The sequence below is a fragment of the Belonocnema kinseyi genome, chromosome 10, assembly GCF_010883055.1.
Source record: "Belonocnema kinseyi isolate 2016_QV_RU_SX_M_011 chromosome 10, B_treatae_v1, whole genome shotgun sequence".
Classification (NCBI taxonomy): Eukaryota; Metazoa; Arthropoda; class Insecta; order Hymenoptera; family Cynipidae; genus Belonocnema; species Belonocnema kinseyi.
In genome coordinates this window covers 50,201,328-50,214,917 of record NC_046666.1, presented here as the reverse complement: position 1 = coordinate 50,214,917, position 13,590 = coordinate 50,201,328, and the positions used below count along the sequence as shown (strand labels likewise).

Here is a 13,590-nt window from a genome sequence, read left to right as displayed (position 1 = left end):
GCGCATACTTTGAATAAAATATTTGTTATCATTCTCTTGAAATAAATGTGTTTTTTTCTTGAAAAAATACCGGTTTCATATGTATACACCTGGTATAGTGTAGCTCTAGCACAATCGATAATCTGAGATTAATAGCCCGTAGAGAAAAAATCGGCTGGGATTGTTTATTTAATACACTTTGCCCTCACAATGGACACTTTCCATGCTTCATTTGCGATCGTGAGGTATATAGCAGTAACAGCATACTGCATTACAGTAAGAAAAATACTTCTCGCAAACCGATAAGAGTCGTATACAAATCTATAACTGGCGTATCTGTCACCAATAAGGCATACATGCACAATAGGTATGTACCTGAAACTATAAGAGGTACTACCCAGCGACTAGTTATTGCAGTGACTCTTTCGAACTTCAAGAATAAGGTACTTCCTGAGCAAGGGAATTCTAGTGCAAAATTTTGAAGAAGTTACACCCAGAAAACGATTTTATTGAATCATCAACATTTTTCTTGGTTGATCCAACCATATTTTTTGGTTGTTTTAACCAAATATTTCAATAGATAAAGTATTAGGTTGGTCCAATAAACAAAATTGGTTGGGTTTATCAAATATTTGGTTGAATCAACCAAAACTGGTTTGATTCAAGGGGATTTTCATTTTGGTTCAAGAAAATTTTTTTCTGAGTGTAAACTAGAATTCAGAAGATCCTGGAGTGGAAATTATAAAAACTGGACAAGTACTTTTCCAAAATCTCACCCAGTGCAGGGTAAGCTTCAAATTTTGTACACCTTTTTAATTTTTGTATCAGCTAGTTTTTGTGTAAGCAGTGGAAATCAAATATTTTTGCCTCAACCCTTCCTCTTTTGATAATTTGTAACATTTCAGTAAAACCTCAACATTCATTAAGCAATAAAGCTTATAGTCTCCTATTTTTAAATACGAAGTTTTTGATTTTTTAATTTTAAATATTAACTTATACAAATTAGCAAATGAGGAGCTGTGCATAAATTAAGTTACCAATTTGACACATTTGAAGATTATCCCTCTTTTCCCCTTTTTCAAGGATTCTGATTTTTCCCTATTTTCAGGAAACGTCCCTCTTTTCTAATTTTTGTCGCCTAAATGTGAACTGAATTAATAGAAACTAAAAGAGAATTCTATCTATTCTTCATTAAAATCTAGTTTTTTGTTGTTAAAAAGTCTTTCCTTATATTTCAATCAAAATGACTTACGTTTTCCTGGTCAATAAAATTAACATAAAAATTAATATAACTTTCATGTTGTTAAATTAAATTTTACAGAAATAAGAAATGACATTGGAATTCCACTTGCAGGGATTGTGAAGAAAGTAATCTCTTCAGAAGTTTTCATTTTTCTTTATTCATCTCTTTGGTTGATAATTAAACTATTTTCTTATAAATTAATCTGTGTTAGTAAAAAATGTATGTGCTTGGTTCAAAATTCATGTATTTTGATGCTAATTCATCTTTTTGTAGAAAATTAATCTTCTTGATTAAAAAATTTAATTTTTGGTTTGAACTTAAAATCTTTAATTGAATGTTAAACTCTTTTCTTGAAAATAATTTTTGTTGTTGAAATTTCAACCTTTTATTTGAAAATTCATATCTTTGTTTGAGAATTCAAATATTTTGCTAAAAATTCCTTTATTTATTTTTTAATTAAGTTGCTTTACTGAAAAAGTCACTATTCTATTTTTGGATGAAAACTAATCTTTTTTAAAAATTAAATTTCTGTTTCTTTTTGTATAAATTTTAGCTATTAAATGTTTCGTTCAGAATTAATTTTTGTTTTGAAAAATCAACTACTTGATTTCAACTAAAACTAATCTGTAAAAAATTACTTTTTTTAATTAAAAATTTATCATTTTAGTTCAAAATTAATTTGTTTTGATTGAGGATTCAACTGTTTGGTTCTGCCTTCTTCATTGTTGGCTGAACACAACTGTTTATAATTTAAAATTAAATTTCTTTTTCTTTTTGTATAAATATTACCTATTAAATGTTTCGTTCAGAATTAATTTTATTGTTGTTGAAAAATCAAATACTTGATTTAAAATAAACCTACTTTGTAAATAATTAATTTTGTTTATTCAAAATTTATCAATTTAATTGAAAATTAATCTGTTTTGATTAAGGATTCAACTGTTTGGTTCAGCATTCGTCATTGTTGGTTGAACACGATTGTTTTTTATTTAAAATTAAATTTCTTTTTGTATAAATTTTACCTATTAAATGTTTCGTTCAGAATTAATTTTTCTTGTTGAAAAATCATATTTTCAGGTTGAAAATTCGACTGTTTTTTTTTAAATTTATCTCCATGGCTTAAAAATTCAAGAATTTAGTAAAAAACGGAACCATTTAATTGAATGTTGAACTTCTTCCTTAAAAATTATTTTTTTTTGATTGAAGACTTAAAATTTTAAATTAGTTGAAAATTGTACTATTTTTCTGAAAATTCCTTTTTTTTTTATTAAAAATTCATTTTTGTCACTAAAAATGTACCTATTCTATTTTTGTAAAAAAGTAATCTTGATATTTATTGATTGAAGTCAATTAGTTGCAAAAATTTTGTTGTTAAAAAATAGTCTTTTATCTTAAAATTCATTAATTTGTTTATAAGCATTTGACTATTTTATTGAAATTTAGTATTTTTTCCTTGAAATTAACTGATTGATCATTCCTTTTATCTTTGTTAAAAATTAATTTTTTTAACCAAAAATTTAACTATTTCATTTTTTGGTTGTAAACTTATCCTTTTACGTAAAAAATTCGTCTTTTGGTAGAAAATTTTTTTTTTGGGTAGAAAATTCATCTTTGTAGGTTAAAGGTTCAACTATTTAGTAAAAAAATTCAACTATATTTTTGAAAGTTTAATTATATCATTGAAACGTCAACCATTTTGTTGAAAATTCGTACACTGAAAAAAATGGTCATTTGGGCCAACTTTTTAGTTGGTAAGATATGTTACTGCTATTTTATTAGTTGGGATAACCATTTACTTAGTTTCTACTACTAACTGAATAGTCACTGTACCTAATGGAATTGGTGTACCCACTAATAAAATAGCAGTATCACATAATAAAAAAGCAGCACCAAATTTTACTAACTAAGTACATAGTTGGCTCAACTAAACATTTTTTAAAGTGTACATTTAGATTAAAAAATCATCTTTTATAGTAGAAAATTTATCTATCATAAATGAAAATAAACTTTTGTTTTTCAAAACTCCACTTTTCAGTTTGAAAATGCAAGCTTTTTCTAGAAAATTCGTATTTTTTACGGAAAATTCAACTACTTGTTTGGAAGTCTCTTTAATGTTTCGACAAGGATTTAAGTTTAATTTTTTAATCAGGAAAATAACACATATTACCCTTTCGAGTGTCACGTAATATGAGTAATCTATGTAATATGATTAAAGTATGTAATATGAGTATCAGAGCAAAAATTACTCAACTTGAAGTTTGGAAACTTGAAAAATCAAGAAAATTATCTCAATATTCCCAATTTTGTCCACGTTTCACAAGCCTTATTTCTTCAGAGTCAGACCCTTCTGACAGCTCTGCCATTAACATTTCAAACTTTCTAAACAAAAAAAAACGAATAGCCCTATTTTTTACCCTTTCTCTTTGATAGCATGGGTTCTCCATTTCCCGAGAACAGCGTTTGCCTCGTAGTCGGGACTTTGGGAGTGATAGAAAGCTAAAAGGAACGAGTAAAAAAAAAGGGTACCTAGAATAGGTGACCTAACGGGATCATAGTTGGGGTTCGAGGGAGGGTCGCGATACCAGAACCAGTCTTTACTTTTACTTGAAAGTCAGGTCGGATGCTTTTTAAGACGAAGCATAGCTTCCAATGTTTTTTTACTCTACTTTCTACGGTTTTACGGAAGCCATCGCATTACCAATGGCGTCGGTTATGGCCGACGTTCGACACGCTTGGCGGGATTCCCGAGAGAGTTTTGCTCCTTTGGTCGCGCCAGGAGACATCCTGAGAGCAATCGTCGTAGCGGCTCGTTGATTTTTTGTTTAACCTTTTCAAGACGTCGCGGATTTCTGCTCTCGTTCCGGAACGCACTTCGCTCAAAGAGTCCGGGATCCATTCTCTGAAAGCAGAAAATAAATTCAAAGAGTAAGCTGCGATGCTTTGAAAAACATATGTAGGGTCTACAGCTGAAGATAAAAGAAATTAAAAAAGATTTCAAAGGTTCAGTAAGATTTCTCAACGATTTCAATTATTTCACAAAATTTTTTTAATTTAAAAAGATTACAGAAAATATCATAAAGATTTCAAAATATGTCAATGATTTCACTAAGATTTTACAAAGATTCCAAATATTTTAAAGCTTTCGTGAATATTTCAAAGATTTCAGAAAGATTAAAATCTTTTTCAAAGTTTCATGAGGAATTCAAAGATTTCAGAAATAATAAAAAAATTTCAAAAGATTGCGGAAGATTTTAACAAAATTTCAAAATATTACGGAAGATTTCAAAAAATTCCAAGTTTCCAAAAGATTTCAATATTATTCAAATTTTTCAAAAATATTTTTAAAATTTACATATAAAGATTAAAGAAAATTGCACAAATATTTCACAACTTACAAAAAATTACGCGAATATTTCAATGATTGCACAAAGGTTTTACAGAGATTTAAAAAGATTCCAATGATTTCACAAAGATTTCAAATATTAAAAAAGAAGATTTCCCAAAGATTTCACAGGATTTCAATATATTTCAGATTTTAAAAAATTCACAAAGTTATGATTACAGAAAATTTCAAAAAATATTTCAACAAATTTCACAAATATTCCAATAATTCCATAAAAATTTCACAATGATTTCCAAACATTCCAAATAACTTAAAAAATCACAAAGACTTTAATGATTGCACAAAGATATGGTAGATTATAAAAATTACAGAAGATTTCACAAAGATTTCGAAGATTCTAAAGGATTTAAATATATTTAAAAGATTTCGTAAAAAATTTCAAATATTTCAGGATAATAAAGAACATTTGAAACGTTTTAAAGATATCACAGAGATTCTAAAAGACTTCAAAACTTTCAATATACATATTTCACAAACATTGCATTAGTTTTACAAAGATTTCAAAAAATTTTATAAATAATTCAAAATATTTTACGACCCGTGCAGAAATCGCCCGATTTCAAAAGTAATACCGATCTGGCCCCGATCGGATTTCCCGATCTGGCCCTGATCGGTAGAACCGTGTGGCCCATACCTGGGCCCGACCGGGCCAGACCGATTTCCTACTGAAACGCCATCTCCATGCGCTCGAAGAACTAGTGCTCCTTGTTTTTTTTTTCTGGTAGTAGAGTGAATTTTGTATACATAATGCTCGTTTAAAATATTCTAGCAATGTTTATAAATGCATAAGGCGAGTAAGCCACGTGTTCAGAGGCACCAAACACCAGTCAGTAGAGTAAGTAATTACACTCTGCTGGCTCATTGAAACCTAACCTAACCTAACCTAATCATCAAATCTATTGACAAGAAATGAATTGCAGTATGCACAAAATTGTAATGTTTTTAAATTATAAGAGTAAAATATGTGATGCAATCCATTATGTTATTGATACTTTGATTCTCTATTAATAATAAATTTAATACAGAAATACATTAAGGACAAATTTTCATAACATTCCAGCAAGAACTAGTTACTCAACTGCGCATGCGTCGCATTCGGCATCTAATTGGTTTCGCGCGAAGTTTAAAATGATAAACGAAGTTTTTTTCTTTTTTATTATAAACAATGCAATTTCAACTTATAAAAATGTCCTTTAGGTCGAAATGAATTAATAATAATAAAAATTAATTAAATGCATATTCTGTAAATAATATTTAAAACAACCAGAAATATTTAATTCAAAAATTTTCATTTTTATTTAAAAGTTGTTGGTCTATATTTCTTCTTAACCGATTTAAAAAAATAAAACGATCTAATAAATGATGGCGCAATTTTTTAGCAATAAAATGATCTACAACCTCCTTCTTAAACATTTCAAGAAGTAATGCAATTGACAGAAAATTGAATTTATTTGTTGTAAAATGTCAATAGATCGTAAATCACAGCTTATTTTCCGATGATTTTCTTTGGGTGCATTCGAAAATGTCAAGTTGTAGGGAATCTTTTTGCGAAAAAACTTTTTCTAATTTGTTAAAAAGTTTTATAGGCAACATTTTTTCAAGAAATTAAAATTGTTGCTTAAAATATTTCTGGTTATCATCCATTTTTTTCATACAAAACAAACCCTTTCCTCGAAACTGATACCATCCACAATAATTTTACGATTTTCAAAAGTATAATTCAATTTTGTATTCTGAAACCTTTTCTTTTCGTGTCTATAGCACTTTAATTTTAACTTAAAATAACTTAATAGGAAATTCAAAATATTAAGGTAGCCTTCGAAAGGAGAGGACTATTCGATAGTTTCGTGTTTACTTATATTAAAACTCCATTTGTGAAATTCATGAATGGATTATAATAAGACTCATCGTGTACCGATCGGGCACTGATCGGGTTTCCCACTCGGGTGTCCCGACCTGGCCTCGATCTGGGCCTGCGTTTCATGCGCGGCCTAGCCCCGACCAGGATTCCAGGTCGGGGGCCGACCTGGAGTGGTCTGGCCCCGTTCGGGGCCAGGCCGAGATTTCTGCACGGGGAGTATTCAAATGATTTTGGAAAGGTTTCACAGATATTTTAAAACATTTCAGATAACTTCAAACATTTGAGAAAGATAATTTTTTTTCAAGTTTCATGAAGAATTCAAAGATTTCAAAAATATTTGAAAAATTTGAAAAGATTAAAGAAATTCAATGTTTCCAAAAGATTTCAATATTTTTCAAATGTTCCACGAAAATAAAAAATTTACATTTAAGGATTAAAGATAATCACACAAATATTTAACAGTTTTCAAAAGATTAAAAATATTACAAAAGATTACAGAAGATTTCCCAAAAATTTAAAAATATTTCAATATAATTCAAAGATTTCAAAAGATTTAATTGATTTTATAAAGATAACACAAATTTACATAGATTTAAAATGATTACAGAAAATTTCAGAAGATTTCAAAAGATTTCATAAATGGTTTAACAATTGCACAAGAATTTCATAATGATTTTCAAAAATTTCAAATAATTTTCATGCTCACAAAAATTTTTAAAGATTTGAATAATTTCGCAGACTTGAAAGATTTAAAAAATTAGAGAAAATTTTAGAAAGATTGCGACGATTCTAAAGGATTTAAATATATTTAAAAGATTTCACAGAAATTTAAAAACTTTTTAGGTAACTTCGAAGATTTCAAAAGATTTCAATGATTTCACAAAGATGAAAACAAATTTCACATCTAAAGATTAAAAAAGATTACAGAATATTTTTCAAAAATTTCAAAGACTAATGTTTCAATGATTTCACAAAGAATTAACAATAATTTTCCAATATGGCTAGTAACTCCAAAGATCGCGAAGATTTTTGAAGATTTTCTGGATTTCAGAAAGATTAAAAAAATTCAAAACGATTTGGAAGATTTAAAAAAATTACAGAATATTTCACAAAGATTTCTGAGATCATGAGGATTATAATACATTTGAATGATTTCGCAAAGATTTCAGAAAAATAAAGAAATTTCAAAAGAATTGAAAGATTTCACAAAGATTCTAAAAGTCTTTAAAACTTTCAATATATTTTACAAACATTGCAATGATTTCACAAATATTTCACAAAAATTTCAAGAGATTCCAAAGGCTTACTGATTTCAAAAAGTTTAACAAATATTTCAAAGGTTTCAATGATTTCCCCAAAATGCCACAATATTTCAATAAATTTGAAAGACATCTATGATTTTAGAAACATTAAAAAATTCCACAAACATTTCAAAGGTTTAAGAAGATTATAGAATATTCACAAAGATATTTCAGAAAGATCAAAAAAGACATAAGATTTCACAAAGATCAAACAAATTTTAAAACGATTAAATAAATTTAAAAAATTAAAAAACATTTAATATACATATTTTACAAGCATTACAATGATTTTAGAAGATTCAAAGATTTCACAAGGATTTCAAAAATTTCACAAAGATTTCAAAGATTTAAATATTTCAAAATATTTTTTAAAGATTTGGAATATTCTAAAATATTTCAATATATTTTAAATAGTTGATCAAGATTTCAGAAAAATTAACAAAGATTTCAAAATTCCAAAAGATTTCAACATATTTTTGAAATTTCGTAAAGACACCGGCGATTTTAGGAAGATTTAAAAAATGTCAAAAGATTTGAAACAGATTAATAAAATTTCACAAAGATTTCAAAGATTCCAACAAATTTCAATATTTTTTAATATTTCGTAAAAATTTCAATGATTACTCAAAGATTTAAAAAAAATCACTATCATTTTAAAATACTGCAGAGATTTCACAAAGATTTCAAGGATTCCGAAAGATTTCAGTATATTTCAAAGATTTCGTAAAGATATTGCGATGTTTGCTTTTTAGTTAAAATAAAAATAAAAAAGCTTATAATTATATTTTCATTTATGTATAAAAATTATTATTAAAACGAAGTTAAATCTCCCAAAAAATATATTCAAAATGCAAAAAATTGCGCTAAGTAAAAAGTTTATTAGAACAATCGATATAGTTTATAAAATCAAACTTTGCCTAATAATTTTAAAAGATATCTGCGTTTTTTAAGTCGGACATTTACAGAAATATTGAGAATGTATTAAAAGGAGAAAAAATAAAACCTTATGTAGATTATTATTATTATTATTTATAAAAAAAGAAAAATTTCGCCATGCTTTCAGTTTTTTTGCCTTTAAATACATTCTCAAAATTTATGTAATTGTATCCATCTAAAGAAATTTCTGTTTAAATATCTTTAAGAATTTACTTGTCAAACTTTGATTTCAGAAAGAAGGATTATAATTGGTCGAATTATGACGTCAAACATTTCGCGCGAAATGCAAATTAATTTTGGAATAAATAATGCTGTTAGATCTCGACCGTTTACCTCGAAGTCTGAAAATTCTCCAAAGAAAAAGAGAATTTGAACACTTTTTTTCAATTCAATTCGATTAGTTTCTGCCAAATCCTTCTTTTTCGTAAGAAAAATTTAAACGTGTTTTTTTATCGACGAATTTAAACTGGTTTACGCAGACGAAGCGATTTGTATACAATTATCAGTCTAATTATATCCCGAGTCTCTTTGATGCCGCTTGTAATCAAAACTGCGAGTGAAAAAATCAAGGCCGATTGAATCGTTACCAGAAATCGGTTAGGATTAAATTGACAGAGTCAAGTATATTTTTTATAAAATGAAAGCCTTCAATATACATGTATTTATTACAACTAGTGGATGTATTTTTTTATCTGATAATTGGTATTAAAATTCAATTATCTTGTACCTATGTAAATTTTATACTAAAAAAATACGAAGAAATTAAATTCTTGTGAGAGTAGCGTTAATCGACTTTAATTATTTTTAATTTTTTGTTTTTCCTATTTCATTGTGAGAAAAAAAAATCCAAATTAGACTGAAACGTGAATTTTAAAACTAGCATGAATTCTGAAACGAAATAGTTGAAATTTCAAACCAAAAGGACGACTTTTTTTTAGAAGATAGATAAATTTTAGAAAAAAAAATTATTTTCAGCAAAACAGGACGACTTTTGAACAAAATAGTTTAATTTTCAACAAAATAATACAATTTTCGAAAAGTATTTGTATTTTTAACCACATAGTTGAATTTTCCACCTATACAGATAAATATTAAAACAAATAATTGGATTTTCAACAACAAAATTAATTGATTTTTGACCTAACGTAATCGTTGAACTTTCATGCAAAAGAGACGAATTTTTAACCAAACAGTTGAATTTTCAATTACAACAGACGAATTTTTAAACAAAGCAGTTAATATTTTGAAAAAAGATGATTGTTTAACAAAATAGTTGAATTTGCAACATAATAACTTAATTTTCAACAAAATAATTTAACTTTCATCAAAATAGTTGAATTTTTAACCACACAGTTGAATTTTCGACCTGTAAATATGATTTTTTAAACAAACAATTAAATTTTAGACAATCAAACAAATTAATTTGACATGAAACAGTTGAATTTTCAATTAAAAGAGACGGATTTTCAAACACAGCAGTTGATTTTTCGAACGAAGTAGATGACTCTTTAACAAAATAGTTAAATTTTCACACGGTTGAATTTTTTACCTCTAAAGATGAAATTTGCAACAAATAATTTAATTTTCAACAAACAAACAATTTGATTTTTCTATAAAAAGACGAATTTTTAAACAAATAAGTTGAATTTTCGAACAAAAAATACGACTCTTTATCAAGATAGTCCAATTTTTTACATAATAATTAAATTTTTTTAAATATTTGAATTTGTAAGCACATAGTTGAATTTTTGACCTACGAAGATAAATTTTCAACCACATAGTTGATTTTTAACTAAATAGTTTAATCTTCAACCAAGCAATTGATATTCGAATAAAACAGATGATTCTTGAACAAAATAGTTGAATTGTTAACATAATAATGAAATTTTCAACAAAATAGTTTAATTTGTAACCATATACTTGAATTCTTGAACTAAAAGCATCAATTTCCAAGCAGATAGTTGCATTTGTAGTCAAATTGTTGAATTTGCAACCACGCTGTTGGATTTTTGAATACAAAAGAAGATTTTTTTAAAAATATTTGAATTTTAAAAATAAAAACTTAAATTTTCAACCAAATGGTCAAGTTTTTAAACAAAAGAGATTAAACTTCAAGCAAAAATACCAAAATAGTTCAAATTCAACAAAGTAATTAAGTTTTCAACAAAATGGATGAAATTTGAAAGAAACTAAAACACAATAATTTTTAACCGTATAATTACATTTAAAAAAAATATATATATATATTTACCAAATGAGATGTATTTTTAAATCGCAAAAGCGAATTCTCTAGAAAAACAGTTGAATTTTCAATCTGCAAATATGAATTTTCAACCAAAGTGTTAATTTTAAACCAAGTAGTTTAAGTTTTTTACAAAAAATAATAGAATTTGTAAACCAAAATGTTGAATTTTTAAGCCAGAAATATACGATTCTTCTGCACAACAGTTGAATTTCCAACACAACAAAAAGATGAATTTTCAACAAGAAAGGTTATTTTTAAACAAATATATTTGGGTTTTAAGTTAAAAACTATTAATTTTGAACCAAAAATAACATGGTTAAATTTGAAATAAATTAAAATATTTTCAATCCAAAAAAATGAATTTTGAGTTTTCAACAAATTAGTTCGAATTTCAACCAAATAGTTGATTTTTCAATGAACAAGATTAATTTACTAACAAAAAAAAACGAATTTACAACAAAATACATACATGCTTAACCAACTTGTTGAATTTTCATTTTCAACTAAAACGATCAATTTACAACTTAAAAATTGAATAGTTACATTTTTATTTAAAAAAAAATCAATTCTCAGACTAAGTAGTTAAATTTTAAACCAAAAAAGATGAATTCTTAATACAAAAAAATTTAACAGTTATTTTTCAACTAAATAGTAGAATTTTTAACCAGAAGAGATAAATTCTAGTCTATAAATGAAACAATATACTTTTCAGTTTTAAAATAATTAATTTTTAATTATATCCCCTCTAAAGAAGTGTCTAACCATTCTGTTTTTGTGAAACTAATAATTAACATTAAGTAAATTAAATACATAATTCTTAAATTGTAATATTTTTTCATTATTCTTTGCAATTTCTCCATTTGTGTTCTTAAAATAATTTTTTTCTTCTCTTATTCTTGCATTCACTTTCGCAAACATTATTTCGACTTAAAAATAAATTTACTTTCCTCCGCACTTTATAAGTCGGTACTTAAATATTATTATGACATTCTAGGATATACTGGTATTTTCTTTAAGTAAAAACAGGAAGGTTGAAGTGTCCTTTGAAGAAGATAGGACAACCTTATAACAACGCTGATGTAGGTTGCGCTATCTAGTGAGAGAGTTTATCACTGAAATATCCCACGCTTGATACTAGAAATTCTGTTATTATTTTTTTTTTCCCCTGTAAAAATGTGTTTTTGATGGAAACCCCTTCCGCTGGATTGACACAGCTCGAAGGACTGAAGGCTTACTTGAGAAAAACCTACCCTATCAGCCTTAGCTTTCTTGTTTAGATCTTTTCTGAGAGGGTTTGATATCAGTAAAAAATTGAATGGTATTATAAAATCTGTTATGAAGTTCTTCAATGTTGAAAACCTTTCCTTTTCTAGTATCTTTTTAAATAAATCATCATGAAGGCTAAAAACAGTTTCTGCTTTCAAGAACAAGTTATTTCTCTTTTTAAATAAATTACAATTCAATTTTGGTTGATCAAAATTGAATATTCTGGAATCACAGTAAATGCCAGTTGAAATTTAATAAATTTAAATCAGACCAAAATCCAAATTAAAAATCCCATTTAACGTGCAATAATCAAATTGATGCCAAATCCTGTTAAATAAAACAAGAATCCAACGACCAAATTTGGACCACAAGGAACAAACAAAAATCAAAAATCCTATTGTAATCTGAAAAAAAATCAAAAAACAAATAAAATTTTCGGACAAAAATAAAAAAGAGGAAAGAAAAATGAGAAGGCAGCCAACCACATTCCCTTCCTTCTCTTTTTCCTTCTTTCGTCTTTTTTATTTTTATTATCACCAAATTACAATAAAATTAAAATAAAAAACATAAATAAATAAATAAAATTGCATTACCAACTTTCCGAAACGTTATTAATGCAATTTTATTTATGTATTTTTTTAAGACGTTGGTAATGCAGTTTTATTTATTTATTTATGTTTTTTATTTTAATTTTATTGTAATTTGATGGTAATAAAAATAAAAAAGACGAAAGAAGAAAAAAAGAAGGAAGGATATGTGGTTGGCTGCCTTCTCATTTTTCTTTCCTCTTTTTTATTTTTGTCCGAAAATTTAATTTGTTTTTTATTTTTTTCAGATTACAATATGATTTTTAGTTTTTATTTATTCGTTGTGGTACAAATTTGGTCGTTGGATTCTTGTTTTATTTAACAGGATTTTGCATCAAAATTCCAGTTGACCAATTTCATCCTGAAATTGATCAAAATGATATGCACATTACAATTTTTTTAATTAACTCTAGCCCAATAGAGGAAAATTATAATTTTCTCCCACCCTGAAATTCAAAATATTCCGTAATATTCCTTGTGGATCCTAGGAAGTTATTAATCTTCAAAAAAGTGGAATTTAGAACTGTAGGTAAAATCTACATAATCATTTTAGAACGAAAAAATTTATTTACAGATTTGAATGTATTTTTTTGTTGTTGTTAAAAATTAATTTTTAACTGAAAATTTAACTATTCCAATGAGACATTCAGCATTTTAGTTAAAAATTGATCACTTTGGTTGAGACTCCAACTACTTCTGGTTGAAAATTAATTAATTAATGTTTATTATTTATTTAATCAACGTTAAAATTAATTTCACATTATATAAA

General features: G+C 26.4%; 1 long non-coding RNA gene across 3 annotated transcripts in view; it reads left to right on the top strand.

The window, feature by feature from the left end:
- Positions 1-280: 280 nt before the first annotated feature.
- Positions 281-13,590, top strand: part of LOC117182060 — a 427,109-nt gene continuing 413,799 nt past the window's right edge. For all 3 annotated transcript variants that reach the window (XR_004468259.1, XR_004468258.1, XR_004468257.1), the window contains exon 1: positions 281-765. This is a non-coding gene — a long non-coding RNA (uncharacterized LOC117182060). The remainder of the gene's footprint in view (positions 766-13,590) is intronic.